Source organism: Apus apus, chromosome 1 (genome assembly GCF_020740795.1).
Source record: "Apus apus isolate bApuApu2 chromosome 1, bApuApu2.pri.cur, whole genome shotgun sequence".
Classification (NCBI taxonomy): domain Eukaryota; kingdom Metazoa; phylum Chordata; class Aves; order Apodiformes; family Apodidae; genus Apus; species Apus apus.
This window is the reverse complement of record NC_067282.1, coordinates 140,228,111-140,250,638: the sequence shown is the minus strand read 5'-3', so window position 1 is coordinate 140,250,638 and position 22,528 is coordinate 140,228,111. Positions and strand designations below refer to the sequence as shown.

At 41.4% G+C, this 22,528-nt stretch overlaps 1 protein-coding gene across 1 annotated transcript in view; it reads left to right on the top strand.

Moving 5' to 3' along the window:
• The first annotated feature begins 3,253 nt into the window (after positions 1 to 3,253).
• Positions 3,254 to 22,528, top strand: part of CALD1 (caldesmon 1) — a 252,893-nt gene continuing 233,618 nt past the window's right edge. The window contains exon 1 of the mRNA XM_051613482.1: positions 3,254 to 3,271. The gene's annotated coding sequence lies outside the window, so the exon portion shown is untranslated. The remainder of the gene's footprint in view (positions 3,272 to 22,528) is intronic.

Below are 22,528 nucleotides of genomic sequence, written 5' to 3'. Positions count from 1 at the left end.
TTATCATTTGCAACTTTAAAAAGGAGCCTGCAGCTATATGAATCTGGAAATAATATAAACTTAACCCACAGGACTGTTGCACTGGTTTTAGAAGAGCTTACTTTAAAGCTGGTATGTGGGCTCACTAAGAGACTGAGCGGTTGGCAAGGATGCTAACGATTTATGGAATGTGTCTTTGGAAAGGATTAAAGCAAAAAACATGTTGCTTCTTACCAGCTCTGTGCTAGGAATATAGCTCTAAGGGGCAAGCGTTGAATTTTAAGCATCTAGTATGTAAAGCTTTTAAAGAATAAACTTTTTTCTTTTCTTGTCCTGGTGCTTGGGATCAAATTCAGTCCAGACTGGATAGACTAAAAATCATTCCCATCTGACGTCCAGGAAAAGGTCAGGAGTTAAAGGAGTACTGGCAGTGGTGAAGCAGTTCCCAGCTTGCGTAAGTACTATTTGTGAACTGTCCAAGATAACAGTCAGCATTTTAGCTCTAAATGTCCCAAGTGTCATATAACTGTGCCTCTTCATTTTCTCCCTCTAAACTGATTTTTAAAACTGCTTTGCACCAAGCAAAAGCACAATTAAAACTGAAGACTGAGAACTCAGTTAAAATGAAAAATCCTGATCATTTGGTTGGGAAATCTTTATTTCCTACTTTCACTGGCCCTATATGACTCTCCCTCTGCCTTAGGTCCAGCCCCTCATTGTGTTGTCCTCCTCTTGTGGTATCCCCCATCCTCAGCTCTGTTTGAAAAGACAGTGAAAAATCTCTCTAAATGGCCTAATTTTTCTCTAATAGAGATTCCCTGTTACTAATGAAAACAACTCCATATTTTCCCTCTGTGCGTGTGAGAGGATGTGATGTTGCATCTGTGTTTGCAGATGGCACTAAGACAGGACTTGCTGCCAAAACCAACTTTCTACCCAGTATGGAGGAGGAGAGAGACACAAGGAAATGTGCTGTTCTCAGCTCTAACATCATCACTGACTGCCCAAGTGCTGCCTCCCCTTGGGGACCCACTTTTTCGCTGCTCCAGTGGTCTGTGCACCAGGAGAAGTCACCCCCCAGCAGTAGTGCTAATCCCATGAAAGCCTTCAGACATCTGATGGATGCTGTAGTTTGGGTTTGGTGCAAATGACAGAGCTTTTCCACAACACTGTGTGTTGGAATGGGCTGTGCTCACCTCTTGTGTCATTGCTAAGTGCAGGAGTAGAACCAGAAAGTGTGCTCTGTGCCAGGAAGCAGCATCAAGCCAGCTGCCACTAGCAATCTGATGGTCGTGATTATTTGGTATCTGTGTTGGTTTTGGCTGGAGTACTGTTAATTTTTCTTCATAGTAGTAGGTATGGAGCTATGTTTTGCATTTGTGCATAGAAAACAGTGTTGATAATACAGTGATACTTTAGTTGTTGCTGAGCAGTGGTTACACCGAGCCAAGGCCTTTTCTTCTTACTCCACCCCATCAGTGATGAACTGGGTTGGGACACAGCTGGGACAGCCCCAGCTGACCAAAGGGATATTCCATACCATATAATGTCATAGTCAGCATATAAAGCTGAGGAATAAAAAAGGAAGAAATGGGGGAGACACATTTGGAATGATGGTGTTTGATGGTATTTGTAACTATTAAGCATGATGGAGACTTGCTTTCCTGGAGATTGCTGAACACCTGCCTGCTGGTGGGAGGTAGTGAATTCATTCCTTGTTTTGCTCTGCTTGCTTGTGTGGGTTTGGCTTTGACTATTAAATTGTCTTTATTCCAACCCATGAGTTTTCTCACTTTTACCCTTCCAGTTCTCTCCCTCATCCCACTGGGAGTGAGCAAGTGGCTGGGTGGTGCTTAGTTGCTGGCTGGGGTTAAACCATGCCAGAATATTACAGTACTGGTTGTCCAAAATATTTGCAAAACTACAACCAGTCGCACAATGTCAGGGTAGATGCTGTTGGAAATGGGACATAGAGGTCTAAGGACGAAAGCTGTTAGAAATATTTTCCAAGAGTGACATGTTCTCTTCTCCTGCGAGCATGTCTGCTATCCCCAAGTCAATCTGCTCTTTCTCCAAATGCTTAACTAGCTACCCGGAAAGACACCTGGTTCATGGTGGCAGTGCAGTGTGATGTGAAGGTGAGTTGTCTGCTACTTGTCAACTTTTATTCAAGTTGGTGACTTCAGGAGTGAAATCAGATAGGAGTCTGACCCTCAGGTACAGAGCTGGGGGCTCTGTGTCTGGAGGATCACCTTAGTGGGTCACAGTCATTCTGGTGAGCTTCCACTGACTGGTAATTTCTTAACAGGATGGTTCCCCTAAGAGATGTGATTCTCTCTTTCTGTCTGACCATTCATGAAACCCAGAATCCAGCCCTGTGGAGGCCATGTGAATACACAAGACAGGATGGGTTCAGTTTAAGGGTGATTCACCTTACAGCTTTCCTTCAGAATTTGCACCAAATGGCCAGACTGTCTTTGTGGTCTCACTTTGAAATCCTTGATGACTTACTATAGAAACTGGCAGTGATGGGATCTGTGTATAACTTAATTTTCAGTGTTTAGGACCTATTCTGATGTGCTTGCTTTGATGATGAATGAGTACACCAGTGCCATAAAAAGCAGGATATCTCACACTCATTGTGGTGTTCTGAGCAAGAATAATGTGGCTAAAATGTGGAAGTGAGCACCTCTTTATTCTTTAAAGTGAAAATCCTAAATATATACCTTCATTGTTTATAATAAGTGAATTTGCTTCCAATTGAATAACATTATATTGAATGCTCACACTTTTCTCACCATATTACACTGATTATGTTTCAGAAAAGGTTATAGCAGGTGCTCGTTCTGAGAGTCCTAATAGGTTGTAATGATCCTGCTGAGTTTCACCTGAGGCCTGTGTTCATACCCATGGGCCCAGGAGCCCCATTCAAGCTCAGCACCAGAGCAGTTGTCCTGTGTTGTAGGAGCGCAGATATTAAACCTTGCATTTGGCTCTGCCTCCTGAATAGACAGCAGACCTGTTGTTACCTCTCTCCTGGATGGGGGTCTCTAGTGTGCCTTTTATGTCTCTGGTACTCTGCCTGATTCCCTCATTGCTGCTCCTGAGAGGACTCTGTAGATAGAGCTTGGACTTTGCTGCTTTCTGTGCCTGGAGCTGCTGATGGACTCTGCTACCAGCACCCTGTAGGACTGCCTGTCCTGTGTGCTGATGGCCCTTGATTCCTGGCTTGCCTGCACCTGGGAAATGTTGTGCTGTAGTACTTGGCTTGACTCCTCTGTGCTTTGTCAAGGTAAGATCATAGAATGTTTGGGTTGGAAAGGGCCTTAAAGATGATCCAGTTTCAACCTCTCTGTGTGGGCAGGGACACCTCCCACTAGACTAGACTGCTCATGCCCCATCCAACCTGAACGCTTCCAGTGAGGGACATCTGCAACTTCTCTGGGCAACCTGTTCCAGCCATTGCTCCTTATCCTATTGCTAAAAAGTCCCTCCTCAGCTTTCCTTTAGGCTCCCTTCAGGTACTGGAAGGCCCCCCAACTCCCCCCCCCCCCCCCAGCCTTCTTTTCTCCAGGCTGAACAACCCCAGCTCTCTCAGCCTGTCCTCATAGGAGATCTTTGTGGCCCTTCCCTGGTCTCGCTCTAACAGTTTCATATCCTTCAAAACACCCTTTGCATCCCTGTCTTTATGAATTTTTTATTTATCTTCACAAAACCTGGGAGGACTTCATAGCTTTTGAGCAATTCTTTCAAATGGATTAGAATTTGGCTATTTGAAGTTTAAGTTTCCCTGCAGGGAAAGGATGAAAGGAAGAATGGATGGGCAGAAGTTAGGCAGCCTGTTTCCACGGGCAACTGTGATAAAAGGGCATCTATGCTTTTAGTGAGAAAAGGGTTAGGGTTATTTAATATGAAATTAATATAATTTTTTATCTTTACATTTGGGAAGGAGTATGACATTACTGATACTGGGCCAATGCAGAATTATCAAATATAAAGGAAAAAAATAGTGAAGAAGCAAGTCAAAGGAGCTAGTGAGAGAAGGAAAGGGAAAAGGAAGGTCTGCCTTGGCTCAAAACAGGATGAAATGTTAAGAAAATTCCATTTGGGAGAGTTTAATGTGGGCAGAGTTAATTCAAGGTACATGGGTTGGGAACATGCCTGTACTGTCATCTCTACCCTTCCTGGAGGTAGTAAACCTCCTGCATGTGTGTGGTGCTGTGTGTGCATGCTGGGGGTGGGGTCTGGGGGCTGGGTTTCTTAGGCATGGAGTAGCTGTTGAAGGTTTGGTGTCAAGCACATACCCGTCAGTATCAGGACTTCTCATGAAGAAGGCTGCCCTATGGTCAGATGTGATTCCCCAGTGTCTGCCTGGAAGAAATTTCCACAAAGCAAGAGAAAATCAGTTAAGTAGAGTGAAGATGACTTTCCTCCTAAAAAGTGATGTGCTGTTGCTACTAAAAAAAACTCTGCTAATAAAGTCCAGAATAATCTGGGAGCTGAGCATAGAAATAGCCCAGACAAAGAACTTTACATCTTCCTGTGAAAGTGTTTCCCTGGGGAAATGAACTCTCTTTAAGGGCCTTGAATACTTCTGGTGTCTTAGTACTAAAGATTTTGTGAAGATGTGGTACACTGTGGCAGAAAGAAACTCGGGGATAAGTTTGTTGTTTGGATGTGCATTGTGTCTGTGGGGTGGCTGGCTGCAAGAGACTGACCTTGGAGTCTCTATCAAGGAGGGTGATGGAGCTAAGAGGTCTGGTCAGAATCAGTAATGCTGAAAGCAAATTGGTTTAGTAGTAGATGTACGAGACCAGAGAAAACAATGCTTCTGCCAGAGGCTGCAAAGAGCTCTTCCTGAATTGTAGCGATTCACTGATTATTGCCTGCTACTTCACTTGGGGTTCTAGTGGAGAGGAAGATTGAACAGATGGTGTTGTACCAGTGAATGATGGACCGAGCAAATTATTGGCTACTAAAGATATCAGTGGATATTTCATGTTGTCTGAGACTGCTGGTGTTTGTCAGATGCTCCGTCTGGAATTCTTGATGTTGGAGCCTTTGCTGAGTGAAGACTGCAATTTTGAGGACTTAATCTGACTAAATGTCTACAGAGTTGGAAAAAAAAAAATCGCATCCAGCACTTCAATTGCCTTTATAAACAATATTTGTAGATAGCGGCAAAATAAGCTTCAAAACGCTGTCAGTAAGAAGTATCCTTGCAAAATCTGTGCTAGTTTGAGTGATCCTTGAAGACGTAAATGGTACTTGAGATATGTAGAGTCAGCAAGACTTGCTTTTATGGCCAGGTCTCCTTAAGTGAGTCTTGGCACAGGAGTTGTCACGAACTTCCTACGGGAAATCCAGAGAGGGAGGCAAATCTTTGAAATGTGCTGGATGTGCCCAACTGAGAGATGCTTGTTTACAGCTCAGCTCCTAAAAGGAGATCTGTCCTGCTGAGCCTAGGATCTGGATCTGGTATAGCAGCTGCAGGCAGGGCTGTACTTTGTTTTGGTCAAGGCAATATTACCTTTTGATTTGTTTACAAGCAAAACAAGCCTTTGAGACCTGGCCATCTCCTTTCTACCTTTGTTCAGTCTTCTAAAACAGATGACCTAACTAAATGGGAGCTTTACTTTCTTTTTCTCTTACCAGCAGCTTCTGCTGTCTCATGGCTGCAATCTCCTGGCAACTCCATACGGCTTAATTCTGCTCCCAGGTGTGTACACATACTTCAGAACTGCAGGCTAGTTTTATTGCAGTGTGAACCCAATGGTTACTAATCAGAAAATACAGTTTTGGATCCAGTGGTGAGACTCTATTCAATGGTTAGAAAGGGTTTCCAGACAGGAATGGTGGAAGGAAGATTGATTGCTGGGAGTGAGGCTGTTAACTTGCAGAAGCTATCGTGAATCTTCATATAGTTGCAAGGGTGTTAGGTGGAAAAAAGGAAAGGTCTGGGTTTAAGTTCTTGAATCATTTCAAGGGGAGTTGCACTGGAAGGTCTTTAACCAGCCCTGTAAGATTTCAACAAGAGGAATAGTTTTAAGTGCCTGAAAAATCTACTGAATGTAGAACTGTGGCAAAGAAAGGCGTTGTTAAGGAACAAGCACTTTGCCTGCACCAAAAAGCAGATGGAGTTGAAGATGGCACAAAGCATTTGTGAAGCCTGGAGGGTTACTGTCCAGCTGTGCCCTGGACACCCTGCCTTTTGTGCGAGTGGTCCTGGAGTCAGCAGAGATGTGGACTGCCACAGAGTTGCTGCACAAGTCATCCTGGCATCCAGTTAATTCAAGTATGTCTTTGTGGCCTTGTTTAGATCTTTTTAAAATGAGCAATATAGGAAGGTTGAGCTAGTTCATCTGAAGTCATGGGTTCAAGAATCAAGCTGTCCTTACACTTTTTTTTTTCTAGTGGCTTTACTGCTCTTATGATCCCCAGTAAACCCTCTGGAAAAGAACCTGAAGCTAATTAAGAGGGTCATCTTTGTGACATTGTCTAAATGGGAAATGGAATCTCTTCCCATTTGCATGAACAGAGGTCTGGCAGCAGCTGCAACTTGCTGTGCCTAGCTGGAAAACAAAGGATGAGATCTGAAATACGTTTCAAAATAAATGAATTTGTTTAAAATGAGAGTTTACAGATTTGCCTGCCTAGATAAGAAATATGTGCCTTAATGTGATTCTCTTCTACCTGTTAGTTCTGAAGGAGGTCTTCAGACATCTGATCCAAGGCTGAATTTTCAAAGCTGTGTAAAGACATGTAAAGTTTAGTGCCCCAATACCTTGCCTTTCCTATTGCTGTACAACTAATAATGTGAAATGAAAGTCATTATTTGGCATCATTAACTCAGGAAAGGGATACTTAGGTTGCCTTTCATATTATAATGTAATTATGGGCATTCTGGCTTATTTTGGCTGTTTGAGCTTAAAGTAATCATGCTTAATTTTAAAATAAAATAATTGGATGTTTTATACTATTTTTAGATGATCTTTACAAGGTAAGCAATCTACTGGAAAAGATTTAATTGTTCATGGAAGATGCTTAATTACATGGTAGACCTGGTTATATTAGATCACTGCTGGAGTTCGGGGTTCAAAATCCAAGTCTAGATCTAAGCTCAGTTCTGCTGCCCAGGGTGAAATGCAGGAAGGGTCGGTGACAGTGAGCTTATCCAGTATTGAGAACACTGAACATTCCAGTATCATGAGTCAGGCTCCTCCCAAATTATGTACTTGGCTTAACTTAATGAGATTTGGAAAAATAGTTATTTTTTTCTGTTCACTTGTGACAAGGCTATGTTTAGGTTATATTTTCCTTTTTTTTTTTTTGTCTGCAACAGTAAGGCCATAGTTTCTAAGGAAGCCTGTAATTCTCATATGAGCTTTTGTCTCCAGGTGCTCTTAAAATATTGCCAATTATTGAAAAACTTGAAATAAAATGTTATTAGGCCTTCTGACTTCATGCTAGAACAACGGACCTGTTAAAATATTCATAGTTAATGTTAGGGTAGGCTGTGGGAATTAGGTTTGAGAGCTTCATTCAGAGTCTCTCGTACATAGGTTTGTTCTTACTGAGTCAGCAGTAGTTGAGGCAGTACTGGGAGACAGACTAAGGCCCAATATCTCTGCATAGTATTGGCTTAATTTTAAGTTGTGGTTTTGGACAATAAAGAATACTTAATTCTTCTGTCTAGCATAGTGTCCATCTGATGGTCTGGTGAATGTTTTCGTGGTGTTTGGTTCTGGCAGTCTTTATGCTGTGGTGCTTTCTGCCTTGGTCCCACAATCTCTGAAAGCATCAACAAATCCCCATTGTCTGGTATCCTGTGAAGATAGAAGGTGCTGATCTCATTTACAGGGAGAACCTTGCAACCTCAGATGGCCAGGATGTTTGCCTAGATCATGCAGTGAGATGTTTACAAGGGCAGGAGCAGATTGTGGGAAACCTGACCACCAAGGCTCATTTACATTGGGAATATTTTTCAATCACTTGTAGAAGTACTACAGAAGCTGGTGAAGGCTTCCCTAAACTGTTTGCATTTTATAGCAGGACTTTTACTCGGAGCGTGCACAGATGTAATTGGATCTTCTTCCAAGATTTTCATAAAATTAAGCAAGGTCTGATCAGATAATGCACAGTTCTACCTGAACCAATTCTAACTTATGTGAAACCACACTTACAAAGCAGTGTTTCTGTTTCTCCTGCTCTAACCACAGAAGAACGTGCTCTCACAGGAGAGGACTTTGCTGTTTTCAGTTTATCAATAGAGCAGGTTCAGAGTCTGGTAACTTTTTCACATGTGTGTTTTATTGCAAAGTACTTTGTTAATTCTTTAGTCTTCCTTTCCAAACTAGACAAACCCATGTAATCCATCTCAGATCCAGTGTTCTGCTTACCTGCTGTTGCCCAAGCCCGTAGACTCAGTTTGCCCTCAAGCTTTTCTGTCTTTTGGCAGCTGTTCTCATTCCAATTACAAAATATCCTTGGAAATTCAATACCTCATTTTTCTATTATTTAAATTATGGCTCACATTGTAGTTCAATGAATTTAATTAAAGCATTTCCTTGCACACATGGTGTCCATGTGGACAGGGAGTAACTTTTAATCTTAAAACTAGGCATATGTAATAATAGCACATAAGATTGTTCCTTCTTATTACATCCTTCAGGTAAGATGAATGTTCATATTGCCTGGAGGAAGACACAATCTGTATAAGCTGACTTTAAATCCTTAGGTAGCAGGGGGAATAATCTGTTTTAAATAATGAACAGCCATATTGTAAATTGCAACCTAGTTTGAAAGTCCAGGAATGAAAAAAGCCAAAACATCCAAACATTTTGGTAAAAACATTGACAGACAATGCTGAAATGTGGGATACAAGCATTCTCTTCTAGAACCTGTGGTGGTAGTTGGGTGGAGATCATCACCTCTGTACCTGTTGGCTAGGGTGCTTATGAGACCTTTTTCATTCCAGTGAGCTAGGTGAAACAGTAGCAGCAGCTCTCCTTCACTAAGGTGGATCTTTTGAACAGTGGTGGGCTAGGGAGTAGGGTTAGCAAAGGTGGAGGGAGCCATCCTGCATGGATGGAGGTGAACCTAAAAGTTCATTCATAGCCTTGAACTACCTGGTCTTAGCCAGCCTATTTTACAAAAAAAAAAAAGTGAGCATGCAAATTGTATCTATCAAGAACCTTCTTTTGAAGTAGGATGCAGTATGAACTGCAGCCACATGCAAGTCAGCTGTGAAACCAGGGAGCCCTGTGGTGCCTCCATGCACCAGCAGTCTCTGAAGAGTTCTTGTGTTTCCCCTCAACTTATGTTTGCTCCCCATGGTTCTCTCGGTCACTCTTTCTGAGACTGGGCTGTTAACTCATTTGGTAAAGTAAACTCAGACCTTTATGGGGCATTGAAGGGGTGGACCAGGACTATGGTCTCCCCCTGCAGATCTGGGGGCTACTCAGTGGGGTAGGGGCTGTTCCTCTGCCTCCCCAGCCCCAGGGCTCTCACCAGAGTTACTAGCTGCTGAACTATGATTAACCAAGCTGAGTGTTAGTTTTGTGGTAGGATTTTGAGTCTCTAGAAGATCCAAAGCTGGTGTGTAAGCTTTCTTTCTTTTTTGAAGAAGGTATGATTTTTTTAAAAAAACTTTCTAATGCATGAAGATGCTCATCTGATAGCAGTCCCTCTCTCCCCTTTCCCACAAGCCTGTTGGTTAGATTTCTTTGGAGCTGGCAAAAGATAGCAGGTTCAATATTCCTTTATTTTGAAATAGCACAAAACTCCCAGCATCTGTATATAGGACAAAGAAAGGCAACAGAGGCTGCATGAACTTGATGTGTTTGCTTGGTTTGTCCTGCCAGCGCTCTGGTCAATACAGGATGGAGTTGGCCCCTCATGCCATGCCTCTCCATTTGATACTGTCCCTTGGCTGGCTGGGGACCACATCTGGAGATGAAGGTGGCAAGATACTGGTTTCTTGGGCAAGGAGGAGTGAATTTGCAAGTGAAGTAATAAGTGAGGGCTGACATTATTATGGAACTGGGGCTGCAGAAGCTGCAAATTCTTTGGCTCTGTCAAGTGATGTTTAAGGAAGTAAAACCCATAAAAAGCTGGCCTTCACTAGTGCTCTTGCTTATGTGATTATTTTGTTTCCATTGGAGTGTACAAGTTGTTGTTATGGATCAGACTAGTGGTTTGTCTTGTCTGCTAACAACTCTGTGAATGAACAGCATCAGATGAATCAAGGGAAAATTGTAGCTGACAGTTGTGGAATAACAATTTAGGACTAAGCAGTGGCTGCTGTAAGTCAATCTTCCCATCCTTTGATATAGTTTTTTTATTGCTGCTGCCTTCGGGAATAGAAGATAAAATGATTTTGGGGGTATGTGAACATTTGGGATGACCGAAGCATCTCTCTTTTTTTTTTTTTTTTTTTTTTTTTTTTTTTTTTTTTTTTTTTTTTCCCAGACTAGAGACTGACCTTGTGATTCTACGGCAGAGCCTCTTTGCCCTCTTGTCAATCTTGGGGCTTTTAACTTTTTTCCTCTGCTCTCTATTCCATGTGCTTAGGAAAAAATTACGAAGAAAATGCAAAACCAACTATTACATATTTAGGATAACACAAAAAGACACTTGCAACAAATTTGTTGGGAAAGCTGCAGTTGTATTTGATATACAATCAAGTCTTCAGAAGACAAACTTAAATTGTGAAATATGCAATTCATGCTCTTTTTGAGCCTTGTAGTTGACTTCACTGGGTGTTTTTGATGGTTTTGCAAATTGGTTTTCACAATCACCTTCTTAATGTGATTCTATTTCACCATGATTGTGCCACTATACAGAGCTGACCTAACAATTTAGCATTCTAGCAAGATGATAGATCCCAAATGTAAACAACTGCTTACATTAACAAACTCTTGTAGTTAACAGGGTTCTTCCATTCCCTTGCTCACTCGTGGAGGTAGAGACTGCTTGCCTCTTCTACTTATGCAAACCAATCTCCACTTTTCAAACTTAGTAGTATTTTGGTAGTTTATTAGCTGTTTAGTAGTAGTTCAGAGGCTTCTCTAGGGCTGATATAGCTAAATGAAAGAAAATACATTCATTTTTCGAAGTCTGGGTAATCATGGGGATTTCCGAGGTATTAATGTTATGTTGGTCACACTCTCCTGCGTGCGTAGTATAAGAGGAACATTCAGGGCAACAAAGATGATTTGGGGATTGAAGCATCTCTCGTGAAGAAAGGCTGAGAGAGCTGGGACTCCTCAGCCTCAAAAAAGAAGGCTGAGAGGAGATGTTATTAATGCCTATAAGTATCTAAAAGGTGAGTGCAGGGAGGATGGAGCCAGACTCTTTTCAGTAGTTCCCAGTGACAGGACAAGAGGCAATGGGCACAAGTTGGAACATAGGAAGCTCCATTTAAATATGAGGAAACTTCTTTACTGTGAGGGTGACAGCGCAGTGGAACAGGCTGCCCGGGGAGGCTGTGGAGTCCCCCTCTCTGTAGATATTCAAAACCCACCTGGATGCAGTCCTGAGTGATGTGCACTGGGTGATACAGCTTTAGCAGGGGGGTTGGACTAGGTGATCTCTAGAGGTCCCTTCCAATTATGATGATTCTGTGAAGCATGTTCTTGAAAAAGAGAAGAAACGTGCTGTGCATCAAATTCTGTTATAACACCTTAAAGACAGGGTAGTCTAAGTCAGTGAGATCATTTAGACTCGACAGCTTGTGATAACACTGAGTTAAACCATTGCTGTAGTTGTATGTACTACAGCAATGGTTTGTTAATGATAGAGTAGTTGTGTACATAACTACAGGGCCTCTGGACTTTTGAAATGAGTCAGTTATGTCTGACTGTTATAATTTTCAGTATCCCAGCAAGTAAGTTGCTTTTAAGCTAAATGTAATCAGGGGTTAGCTTATAATCAAAAGCTTGTTTTTCTAAAATCTGAATTTTTAAAGCTTTCACCTACAATATTTTTAAAGTACATCTTAAGACAGTAACTGCTTTTTGAGCTACCAAAGTAGTTATCTCTGCTTGAAGAATGGTGTCAGTGTGACTTTTTGTTTTAATGTCTCCTTTGCCTTTCCATGATATCAGTGAGAACAAATTGTGACCAGCTACATTGGGCACTAACAGATCCTAGTTGCCTCTGGCAAGATTTTGGAGGAAATCTACTGTGAAGCAAAACTTGAAAGAACTTCTTCAACTTTAATAGAGATAAACTTCCAAAATGTAGGTTTTCTGAAACCTTTAGACATAACAAGTACAACTAATGAGTGCTTAAAAAGGGTCTCTTCAGTCAGCCTGCCTTTCCTTGGTGGATATTGTAAGCAATGAAACCCTGTGCAGTGTGCTCTATTTATAACTTAAAAAACATACGTAGTACCAATGTCTTTGGCCACATTGCTTTTATTGTGTTTGTAGAGCAGTTACTGAGCTGTTCTGTTTTGGAAGTGCAAAAAAAGATTATAAGGGCTGTGCAACCTCCTCCCAAGTTTCTGTATTTCAACAAGTAAAGAATGAAAGGATGTAGCAGATGCGTCCAACCACCATGGCCTCTGTTCAAAATCTGCTGCATGTTGTGGGAGTGTTCCTTTTGGCTTCAGTATATGCTGGATGAGAGCCTTTGGCAGTATCACCATTAGCAGCATCTTTTACCCGGCGCATGTGCTAGATTTAAGTGAAAATGTGTCAAATGCTGTTAGCATGTTGCTCTTGAAAACTGGGTGTGTGGGTGGAATGTTTCCCCCTGTCCCTCAACAAGCTGAAAGAACAATCTGGCCAAACAACTTATCATTCATCCTGAACAAGTGTGTTCTGCTAAACAGATTTAGTTTAGTTTTAGCAAGGGAATAATATACATGTCTAGGAAACTATATTTACTTATATTAGAGGGCTCCCTTAATGACCAAATAAAACTTGCTGATGGTGTTGACACACTACCATATTGCTACCACTGTGAACCCCACAGAAGTCACTGAGGCTGAAGGCCTTACCTGGCTCATGGAACCTGGTAGTTGATGTTGTGTATGTTGCTCCAGTGTGCTCATTCTTTGTGCAAACACCCTGCAGCTGCTTTGGAAACCTAGGAGCAGGAGCTTCCTAGGATGCTGCTTTCACAAAGTTATTTTTAGGAGGAGAACTTTGTATGTAGAGTTAAAAATGTGTCTGGATGGGTGTGGGGTTTAGTGTAGTCTTTACAAGTTTGGGATATAGACAGCACAGGTTTTTCTGTATTTCTGTGCTGAGGCTGTGAGAAGCCTGATTGTGTTCCTGCTGGATTATTAGGAATAATTATCCATGTCCTAGCCTGCTTCAGGTGCATGAACTGAGGGGTGAAACAGTTCAACTCCTCCCAAAACTTCTTGCTTATCTAAACCAATAATGGCAAAAGGCAACACAGTTTTCTGCCCCTGCTGCCTTCTGTGCTAGGGGTCTCTCATCTTGGCTGTGTAAGCAATCTGCTAGCCTTGTGAACCTGGAGCAAACTGTGTGTAAAAAATCACTCCTGCACAGCTGGCTTGCTTTAAGAGAAAACAAATCATAGGAATAGTGATATCCCAGTCCCCTTATATGGAAGCAATGGTGTGGTCTGGCATTTCTTAATCAAGAAATTCATGGCAACTAGCTAACAGAAAAAATAATCCTTTAAATTGCTTTTTATTACATGGAATGCTGAAATTGCCATTTATTTTTTCATCTCTACAGGGCTGGTAAATGTCATGATCTGTCTTCTCTAAGTCATGGGCATATGGCAAGGAACTCTAAAATTTCCTTGAGAAAAGTAATTTATCTTTTTAAAAATGTAAGTACAGTAGGACTACTTGCTCTGTGCAGTTTGAGATCCTCAGTGGCAAGTATATGCTCAATGAGGGCTAGGAAAGGTGTATGACTGAAATATTTGTTAATCACAGAGGGAGACCATGCAAGGTTTACATCACTGGGTTTTAAAATCAGCCCAGTATATAATAATTCTGATTTCAGTCAGAATGAAAGGCTTTTTTTCAACCCCCAATTAAACCACTTAGTACAGGGATTACCTCATGCCACTTTCATGCCTAAATACCCAGACTGAGGCATGGCCCAACAGATACTTTTGCCCAAAAGTGATGAAAACAGTTTATGCCCAGTATGCATTTTTATGTATGTGTTTTTCTCAGTCAGATCCATAGATTTTTGTTGAAGGATTGGAAGTCAGAAAGTGCTTACATTAGTCTGAACAAGAATTTGGGTGTCTGAGTTGATGTTACCAAGTGCCTTGTTGAGTGCAATGGCAAGTATGAGTCAACTGTTTTCATTTAGTGGAGTGTTGCATGGACTTCACAAATGTAAAATTACACTAGGTAAAGAGCCACAGAAAGGTGAGACATTGGAAAGGACTGAATTAGTCTTTAATTCTGAAAACATTTGTGATCATACTTAAGTTCCCCATGGAACATTATACAGCAGAATTGCCACTAACTTGGTTAAGGGTGCAATTGCTCTCTGTAATAACTTGTTTCTGCTTCCTGGTCTTCCCTTTGAAGCTGTTTGCTCTTTACACAGAAGGCTGCTTAGATTCCCTTTGAGGATTGATGCCCAAGTGGAGACCAGTGACAAGTGGTATTTCTCAGGGGTCACTGTTGGGACTGGTGCTGTATAACATCTTTGCTGGTAACATGGACAGTAGAATTGAGTGCACCCTCAGCAAGGCTGCTGATGACACCAAGCTATGTGGTATGCTCTGGTCAACATGCTTATACACAATACAAATTTAAGCTGGAAACCAAATGTTACTTGAGATTTTTTTTGTTGTTGTCTCATGGGTCCACAGCAGTAAAGATTCTGCTGTGCATCTTTTTCTTAATATAATTTTATGATCCCCCAATAGAGTCCGCCACATGTTTTTTCCTTCCAGTTCTTCCTGGTAGCTGACAACACTGCCTCCTGTGACCAGCCCAAATTATCTGTTCTAGCCTATGTGTGACCCACTGCTTTTTTGTAGGTATAAGAGAGAATTTTTTTAAGGTTCTCTGTCTATTGCTTTTGAATAACAGTTACTACCATTCCAGACAATTTGTTCCCATCTTTGCTATGACGAGTTATTTTCTCATTAGCTTTTATGAAAAGTAATTCAAATATTTTAAGAGCAGCAATACACTCAGTAGTCATAGTCTGGATAATTCCCTGTATTACTGATATTAGCCTGACTATATAGAATTTACTCTGCATTTGATCTTCCTTGCAAATACCATTCTACCTTGAGAACTGTAAGGCATAACTTTATAGCAATAGATATGCTTTGGAGTGAGCAGAGCTCTTACTAAGACTTATAGTACTGACTTTTTGCTGCTTTTAGTGTCTAAACTAGTACATTATTACAGAGAAAAATGTTCATGTATTAATGATTTTTTAAAAATTATATTTCAAACTTTGAAATTTGTTGCTTCATGAGATTAATCTCATCCCTTTCTCATGCTGAGCCTTTCTATCTTTCTTTACTGTCCTCTTCTGTCCTGTTTGAACACTGTCTTAGCACTAGAGGCTACCATTCTATTATGAAGAGATTGACAGAAAGATTTGAATTTTGCTTTGATTCAGCTTATTACTGGGCTGTAACCATATTTAAAGACATTTAAATTGGCATAAATTGTGAAATACTGTACTCCAATAGTACATTTGCCATCATAATGGCTACTGAGAGATCAGTTGTGTTTTGTGGAGTTCAGTTTGTGGAGATCTGTCAAACATCAGTGAGGGCTCAGTGGAAGCCATGGTGAATGGTAATGAAGGTAATTTGTTTAGAAAAGGACAGCTCAAGGCTACTGATATGGGTATTTTTTTGTTGCTGTTTCCTAGTAAGGCTGTGAATGTTGGTATCCGTTAAGACATTTTTAAGGATGCTGACCCTGTGGAATTTAGCTTGATGTTCTGTGACGGCTGTATCCTTAGGAGGCCAAACATAGTTGAAGTTATCTGGTACTTGAGACAGTTAGGAACAAAAAGTTCCCTTTTAATGCTGGAACTGTTGTGTTGCATCAAGCTGCCAAGTCCCACTGGGAGAACCTGACCTGTGTTTTGTGTGTATGTGTTGAACCACAGTAACTGGCTTGGGTCTTGAGGAGACTTGAGAAACTTCTCTGTATATTGTCCTGGTTTCTCTCATGGGGATGTGATGGTGGGATTTCCCAGGGAGGCTGGAACAGCTGAACTCTCATGGTCTTGCTAGTGATTTGCTCTGAGTAAGCATTTCACCTTTTTGGACAGGAACTTTGCCTCTGTAAACTGATGATTTCTGAGTACTTACCATTATAACGGGCTTTTGAAAACTTAGAGAAGATATTAGTGTTACTGCTAACCAAGCACTTCTATCTTGGGTGACAACTGAAACAGGTTTAGCTAGCCCAAGCTGCATGAAAAGCAGAATAACAATCGCCAATATTTTCCCTAGTCAGTATTGAAAGTTGTCCTGATATTCAGAGTTGTCAGATGACCCCAGGTCCAGTATCTTCAACTTTTCAGACTCGGGTCTCACAAGCGCAGACTGCATTTTATAAGACAGTGGTGGCTGTACTTAGATTTTGTTGGATTCTTCCTAGAGTAACTAGATTGGGAGAGTGACTATATGGGAGACATATGTGATCCCCCTGAGGGGCCACAGTTGCATCAAGTGCACATACAACTTATGGAACCCATTCTGGTTTCCAGTCACCTAAATGGTACTAAATACCATTAAAAAAAAAAAAAATCAAAACAAACCAACAAAGCAAACCAAACAAACTTGGCATCACTGAAATGAATGTGATTTATTTTTTGAATTTGATAAGCATGAAATGCAGTATCAGAAGTCTGGCTCTTTCCATAGCACTGAGAAATGGAAAGAAATAGGTGTTGCTACATTCTCATTAATGCAATTACCATCTCCCATCAAATATGTGCTGATAAACTTGAGAGGCTTATACTATTAATTAGGCATATGCATTCATGAGTGCAGCCATCATAAAATAAACAGGGGAGTGTCCAGCATGGAGAAAATTTCAGAGAACAAGAGCTCACATTATACAAAGCTATGATGATAAATGTCTCTTGTGGCATAATTTTAACACTTACCATCTGTGATTCCTTGTTGCTATAGCAACTTAAAGTAAATACTAAAAATAGTCTGAAACCAGGAAAAGCACAGCAGGGAATGTCTGTCCTGAAAGAAAACAAGCCTTCAGTGTGACCAGGCAATGGCAGGAAAAAGGACTGATGAGAACTTCAGGAGTTTTAGCTCGGAGAACTTTCAAAATACAGGGATGGGTGAGAGAAGGATCCCAAAACAGTAATTTTAGCTGTGCTACCAAAACATTATCAGATGCTCAGTGCTGTATGTGTCATCTGTTTTTTACTTTGAGCTTGAGTAGTAATTTTACTTTAACCGTTAGGCTTGTGTGTATGTATAAGAACAAATATTATTTTACTTTTTCGACAGGTGTTTTTTTTGTTGAGTTAGGAAGGGATGAAAAGCCCTTCTGAGGCAGTTTTTCAATGTTATAATCACTGCAGTTGTGTTCATCAAATGATGCCATTCAAATAGTTTTGCTATAGTGTTAAGGCTAAAGACAAGGCTTAAAAGGAGAGTTATGCTTTCGTGTCAGGCCAGCACATTTCTGGAAAATACAGGAGCTGAGCCCCATGCAGCAGGGAAAACTGACGAGGGAAACAAACAAAGAAAGGGTGAAAGACTACATTTAATGGAAGGGGCATGAAGTACTGCTTAAATAATTGGAAGTGTCATGAAATGGCAGAATGCTTCAAGAACCTGGAACATTATTATTTTTTGAGGTGGTGGTGGGGGTTGGTGGGGCATGTGTGCTAAATAAATTGGGGATTCCCTACCTAAAGAAATCCTTGGTTGAAGAAAAAGCTTTGCATGGAAAGAAAAGCCCTGCTTGAGGGCAATTGCTAACTGTTTTGGGTGTGTCTTTGCTGTAGTCTAATTGCAATGAAGATTTGTTTAGCTTCCTTGGTAGAGTGTTCTTGTATGTTTTGTACTGTTGCCTTTCATTCATTTGGCAGTCACTTCAAGAGTGAGTTAAAATAAGAGATGAGAAAACAAACTTAGATTTGATACTACTAGGCAGTAGGCAAGGAGCTTGGATGTAATAGCTGCTGCACAACACCCTGTACAGTTCCTGTGTGCAGTGTGTGCACCATGGTGGACTAAATGCATAAAATCTCATTTGTGCCTGCAAACCAACACAGCCTGGATATATAAAACAGCCTGGGAATCCAGGTGCCTTCAGCACAAATGAAGGGTTTGTGGGGAAACAAATCAGAAATTTTGCTTGGCCCTGTTACCACTGGTGACCTGATAGGCAGGTTTTTATCTGCAGCTTTGTGGCTTGATGTGTGACAATGATAACAAATGCAAAGTCTAAAAGGCAGTCAAATGTAGATGTTTTGATTTATAGGAATGCTCTGACCCACCAGAACTGTAACTTCTAGGGAGAAAAGTCATGTGAGTTCCAGTTACAGTTAATGTATGTTTGAGTTTTCCTTGACACATCTTTTTTTTCCCCTCTTTCATTTTCTGCTTTCTCAGAGGCCTTGGTGTAATCTGGGAGTTTTCTATATTTGGCCAGAGTTGCTGATGAGTGCTGCCCTCCGCCTGCTGTATATCTGGAAATTGTGGACACTTCCATGGCACAAAACCAGGCTGACTGCACAGCTTCTGTGCAATGACTCAGCTGCTCTGGAAGCCTGGAGAGCTATTGCCCGTGTTCAAAATAGCTGCTGTATGTATGCAATAAGCCTAATGAACCTCAAAAGCCTCTTGCCCCCAAGCCCACTTGAGGTTGGTGCAAGGTTTGTTACGAGGCTGCATATCTTTTTTTTTTTTTTTTAAGTTAATCAGGACAGAAACAAGGAATCTAGTGTGGAGTTGTGATCTAGAAAAATCTTTCCCTGTCTTGCTGTGATTTGGGAGAGAGACCTGTATCACGTTCTCCTCACTGATATTGCCTGGCTTGCTGTCCTGTTGCTAGGTGAACTGTGGCCCCCAGAGGTCTTTCCCTGAGACCTCAGTTTTAAGAGCTGATAAAAGGAACCAATGCATTGGCCTAATAGGATAAGATACAGTTTCAGTCTCTGTTTGCACTCCTGTGTGTCTGCAGTGGATTCCTGTACCCAGGAAAAACCAAAAATTCCCCAGACCTCATCTGACTACTTCAGCCAATCAAATATTTTATCCAAAGCTTCAAACGCTTCATCTGGGCTGCAAATATTCATTGTGCAAAAGGGCTTTTTCAGAGCCTTTAGAAGAACATGCAGATCTGTGAGCCTCACTTTCAAGTTTGTATTTTTTTTCTTGTATTCAATTCTTAGTTTGTGGGGAATCCATGCTCGTACTGAAGTACTTTCTGGCACGCTGCAGACAGGAAAGGATTTTCTAGGAGTTCTGGGAACAAGCCAATTGCTTGGAAGTCTTGTTGGAAGCACTGCTTGGAAGTTGCATACAAAATAATAAAACTTTATCTGCTCAAAATAAGCCCTTATTCAACAGCATATATAGATGGATGTGGTGGAGATGCATACATACATGTGCTTTGTTTGACTGTGCTCAGTGTGTATATTAACACGGACCGTCTGCTTGGCAGTCTCCTTCTACTGAAGATGAAATGTTTCCTGCATTGAGGAATTTACAGCCTAGATGGACACTTCAGGAAGGGAGAAAATCCAACAGCAGCTCAAGATGGAAGAGTTCATTTTAAGAAGTTTATCTTTATTTCATGATGGTGATGACATAATTTTTACTTGGAGGAGTAGGATATATCCTGATGTACTTTAAGCTTTTATGCCAATCTCCTTATGTATTGCATTAGGCATACCCTGCTGCAAAGGTTTGAAATCTCAACTAGATTAAGATACCTGATCTCTGCTTCCTGGGAATTCCACAGTGTTGTCAAATGAAAGCAGAAAGCTGATGGAAGACATAGAAGTATGCAAAAGGCCTGCCATATTTCACCAGGATTTACTCTGACATCTGCATGTAGCTAGTTGATTTTTCTTTTTCCTTTTGACCCAAATAGCAATATAACTGAGATCAGCAGTCAGCAGCATACATTCTTTAATGTATCTAGGGGATTCACATTGTTGTTTTATGGGGGAAGTGATAGCCATGCATTTAGGATTTCCATCTGTGTGATCCTCTACTTTGGTATGGTGGCAAAGACAGAGCACCAAATGAGCTTATTGTAGCTGTGGGAGGAGAGCTAAGGGTGAACTTACTCTGTTTACATTTCTGCTGTAAAATTTTACTACTCTGGAAACTTTGCAAATGTTTACAAAACTTCCATATAACTGTTTCCTGAAGCTATGCCTTGTCTTTAAGCTGAGTGGGTAGATGGTCCAGAAGTTCCTTAAATCCCTATGTGCACAGAAACCTTGCTCCAGTTAGCTCTGAATTTGTGCTGTTCCCTTAATGTGTCTTGTCATAGTGCAGAGTCTTACAGATAAGATCTCTGTGGGTTTTTGAGCAAACTTGAATCTTGTTTTGCATGAATTGTGGTTTAACTTGGAGAAAATTTTAAGCCTTTATGTAGTTTTGCATTTATGCATTAAGGAATAGATGGTTTTATGCATTTAAACAAAATGTAATGTGTTTTTTTTTTACTGTTTTTATCCCCCTGTGCTGGGGATGTATTGTTAAATTGTAAATAACTTTCCAATTCCAAAAGGCATTTCCTTCCTTATTCCATCCCCTTAGCTTTCCATCTTGTACAGGCTGCTGTAATTTCCATGTTTGCTGCTCAGGATCCCATGGATCTGGAGAGCTCATGGTGACTATCATTTTATTCTGCTGAGTATTTTAAAAGTTGTAATGAGACTGTGTGGTAAAGTTAATAGAGCCTCCTGGTTATTCTCACAGTACTTGTAAAAAATTACTTGGTGTCATGACTTCATATCCAGATGACTGCATAAAATTAGGAATATTCCTAACGCCTGTTCTGAATTCTTTATTTTTTAATTTATTAGTGCCATGAAAATGCAATTGTTTTTTCAGGGAGATAACCCAGAACTTTCCAAATGTTGATTAATTACATACCAAGTATTTTCTGTGTTTAATAATAAAGTTCAAGGCATAACACACTGCACACGGCGGGGGGGGGAGAATAAATCTCTTTTTTCCTTGCAGATGATTGATGTACCAACCTGGTTTGGTTTGGTGGGTTTTTTGGTAGCGGGGGAAGAAGCTGAGAAGCTCCCCCTGCTTCCAAAACCCCGCCAAAGATCCATTAGAGGGATAGTAGATGCTCCTCAGCGATTAACATATGAAAGAACAGGTATAACACCTGAGCAGAAAGGCACTTAGGGGGAGAAAAGCTCTGCTGGAGGAGAGCGGTGCTGGTGGTTGGTGAGGAGGAAGGGGAAGAAGGTGCCCAAGCAGAAGTTTCCCTGCAGCCCATGGCGAGATGGCAGCTGTCCCCCTGCACTCATGGAGGAACGTGGTGGAACATTCCCTGAAGGCACCAGGAGGGGTGAATTTGGCCACTGGACTTGGATTTTGTGTCCAGTCCATTTGCTGCCTGTGGACTCTGTGCAGCTTTGGAAGACCCTGGCGCCAGGGGAGGTGGCTGTTCCTGAAGGAGCCCCTGACTCTGTGGGAAGCCCAGGCTGGAGCAGCTCCGGACCTTGCGGGAAGGACTCATGAAGGAGGGGTTTGTGAAGGACTCTCTCCCATGGGAGGGACCCCATGGGGAAGCACAGAAGGTCTGTAAGGAATCCTCCTTCCTGAGGAGGAAGGAGCAGCAAGAACCACCGGCCTGTGAAGTGACTCTAAACCCCATCCCCTGTCCCCCTGTGCCACTGGGGGAAGGAGGGAGAGAAACCGGGAACAAAGTGATTTGGGCCCGGGAAGAAGGGAGAGGTTGGGGTAGCATATGCAAGCCCTGCTCTGTGTGTGTCTGTGTCCTGTGTGTTTGGTTAGTGTGAAATTAAATTATTTTTCCCCAGGTTGAGTCTGTTTTGCCCAGGACCTTAATTGGTGAAGAACCCTCCTTGTCCTTTGTCTCAACCCATGAGCTTTGTCCTCCTCATCCCAGAGTGTGTGTGCGATGGGGGAGTTGAGTGAGCAGCCATGGGGCTGTTCCCTTGTTGTCGTGTTAGGCCCAAACCCATGATGCAACCTTTTGTTTTGCTTCCAATATGCTTATAGACTCACTTAAGTTATTTAGGATCTGAATGTTTTATCAATTAAAGTTCATAAGAATTAAGTTTCATGTCCTTTCGTACAGGATATTCTTAAAAACCTTGCAGAATAACATTTCTGCTCAGAAAATGCTGACCACCTAACCCATTACCTTTTGCTGGTCTGTAATAATTGGTCTTGCATACAAGTAGCTTTCCTGTTGCATCATATTTTGTATTAATCAATAGAGGGGACAAAGTGAAATGCTAGCATGGTTTTAATAAACAGTGGCTCTTTGCCTTTGTACATGTTTACTGCTTGCCGAACTGAATATCACTCATACTATCTTACCAGTTCTTTTCACATTTTAAGATTTAAAAATGTGATC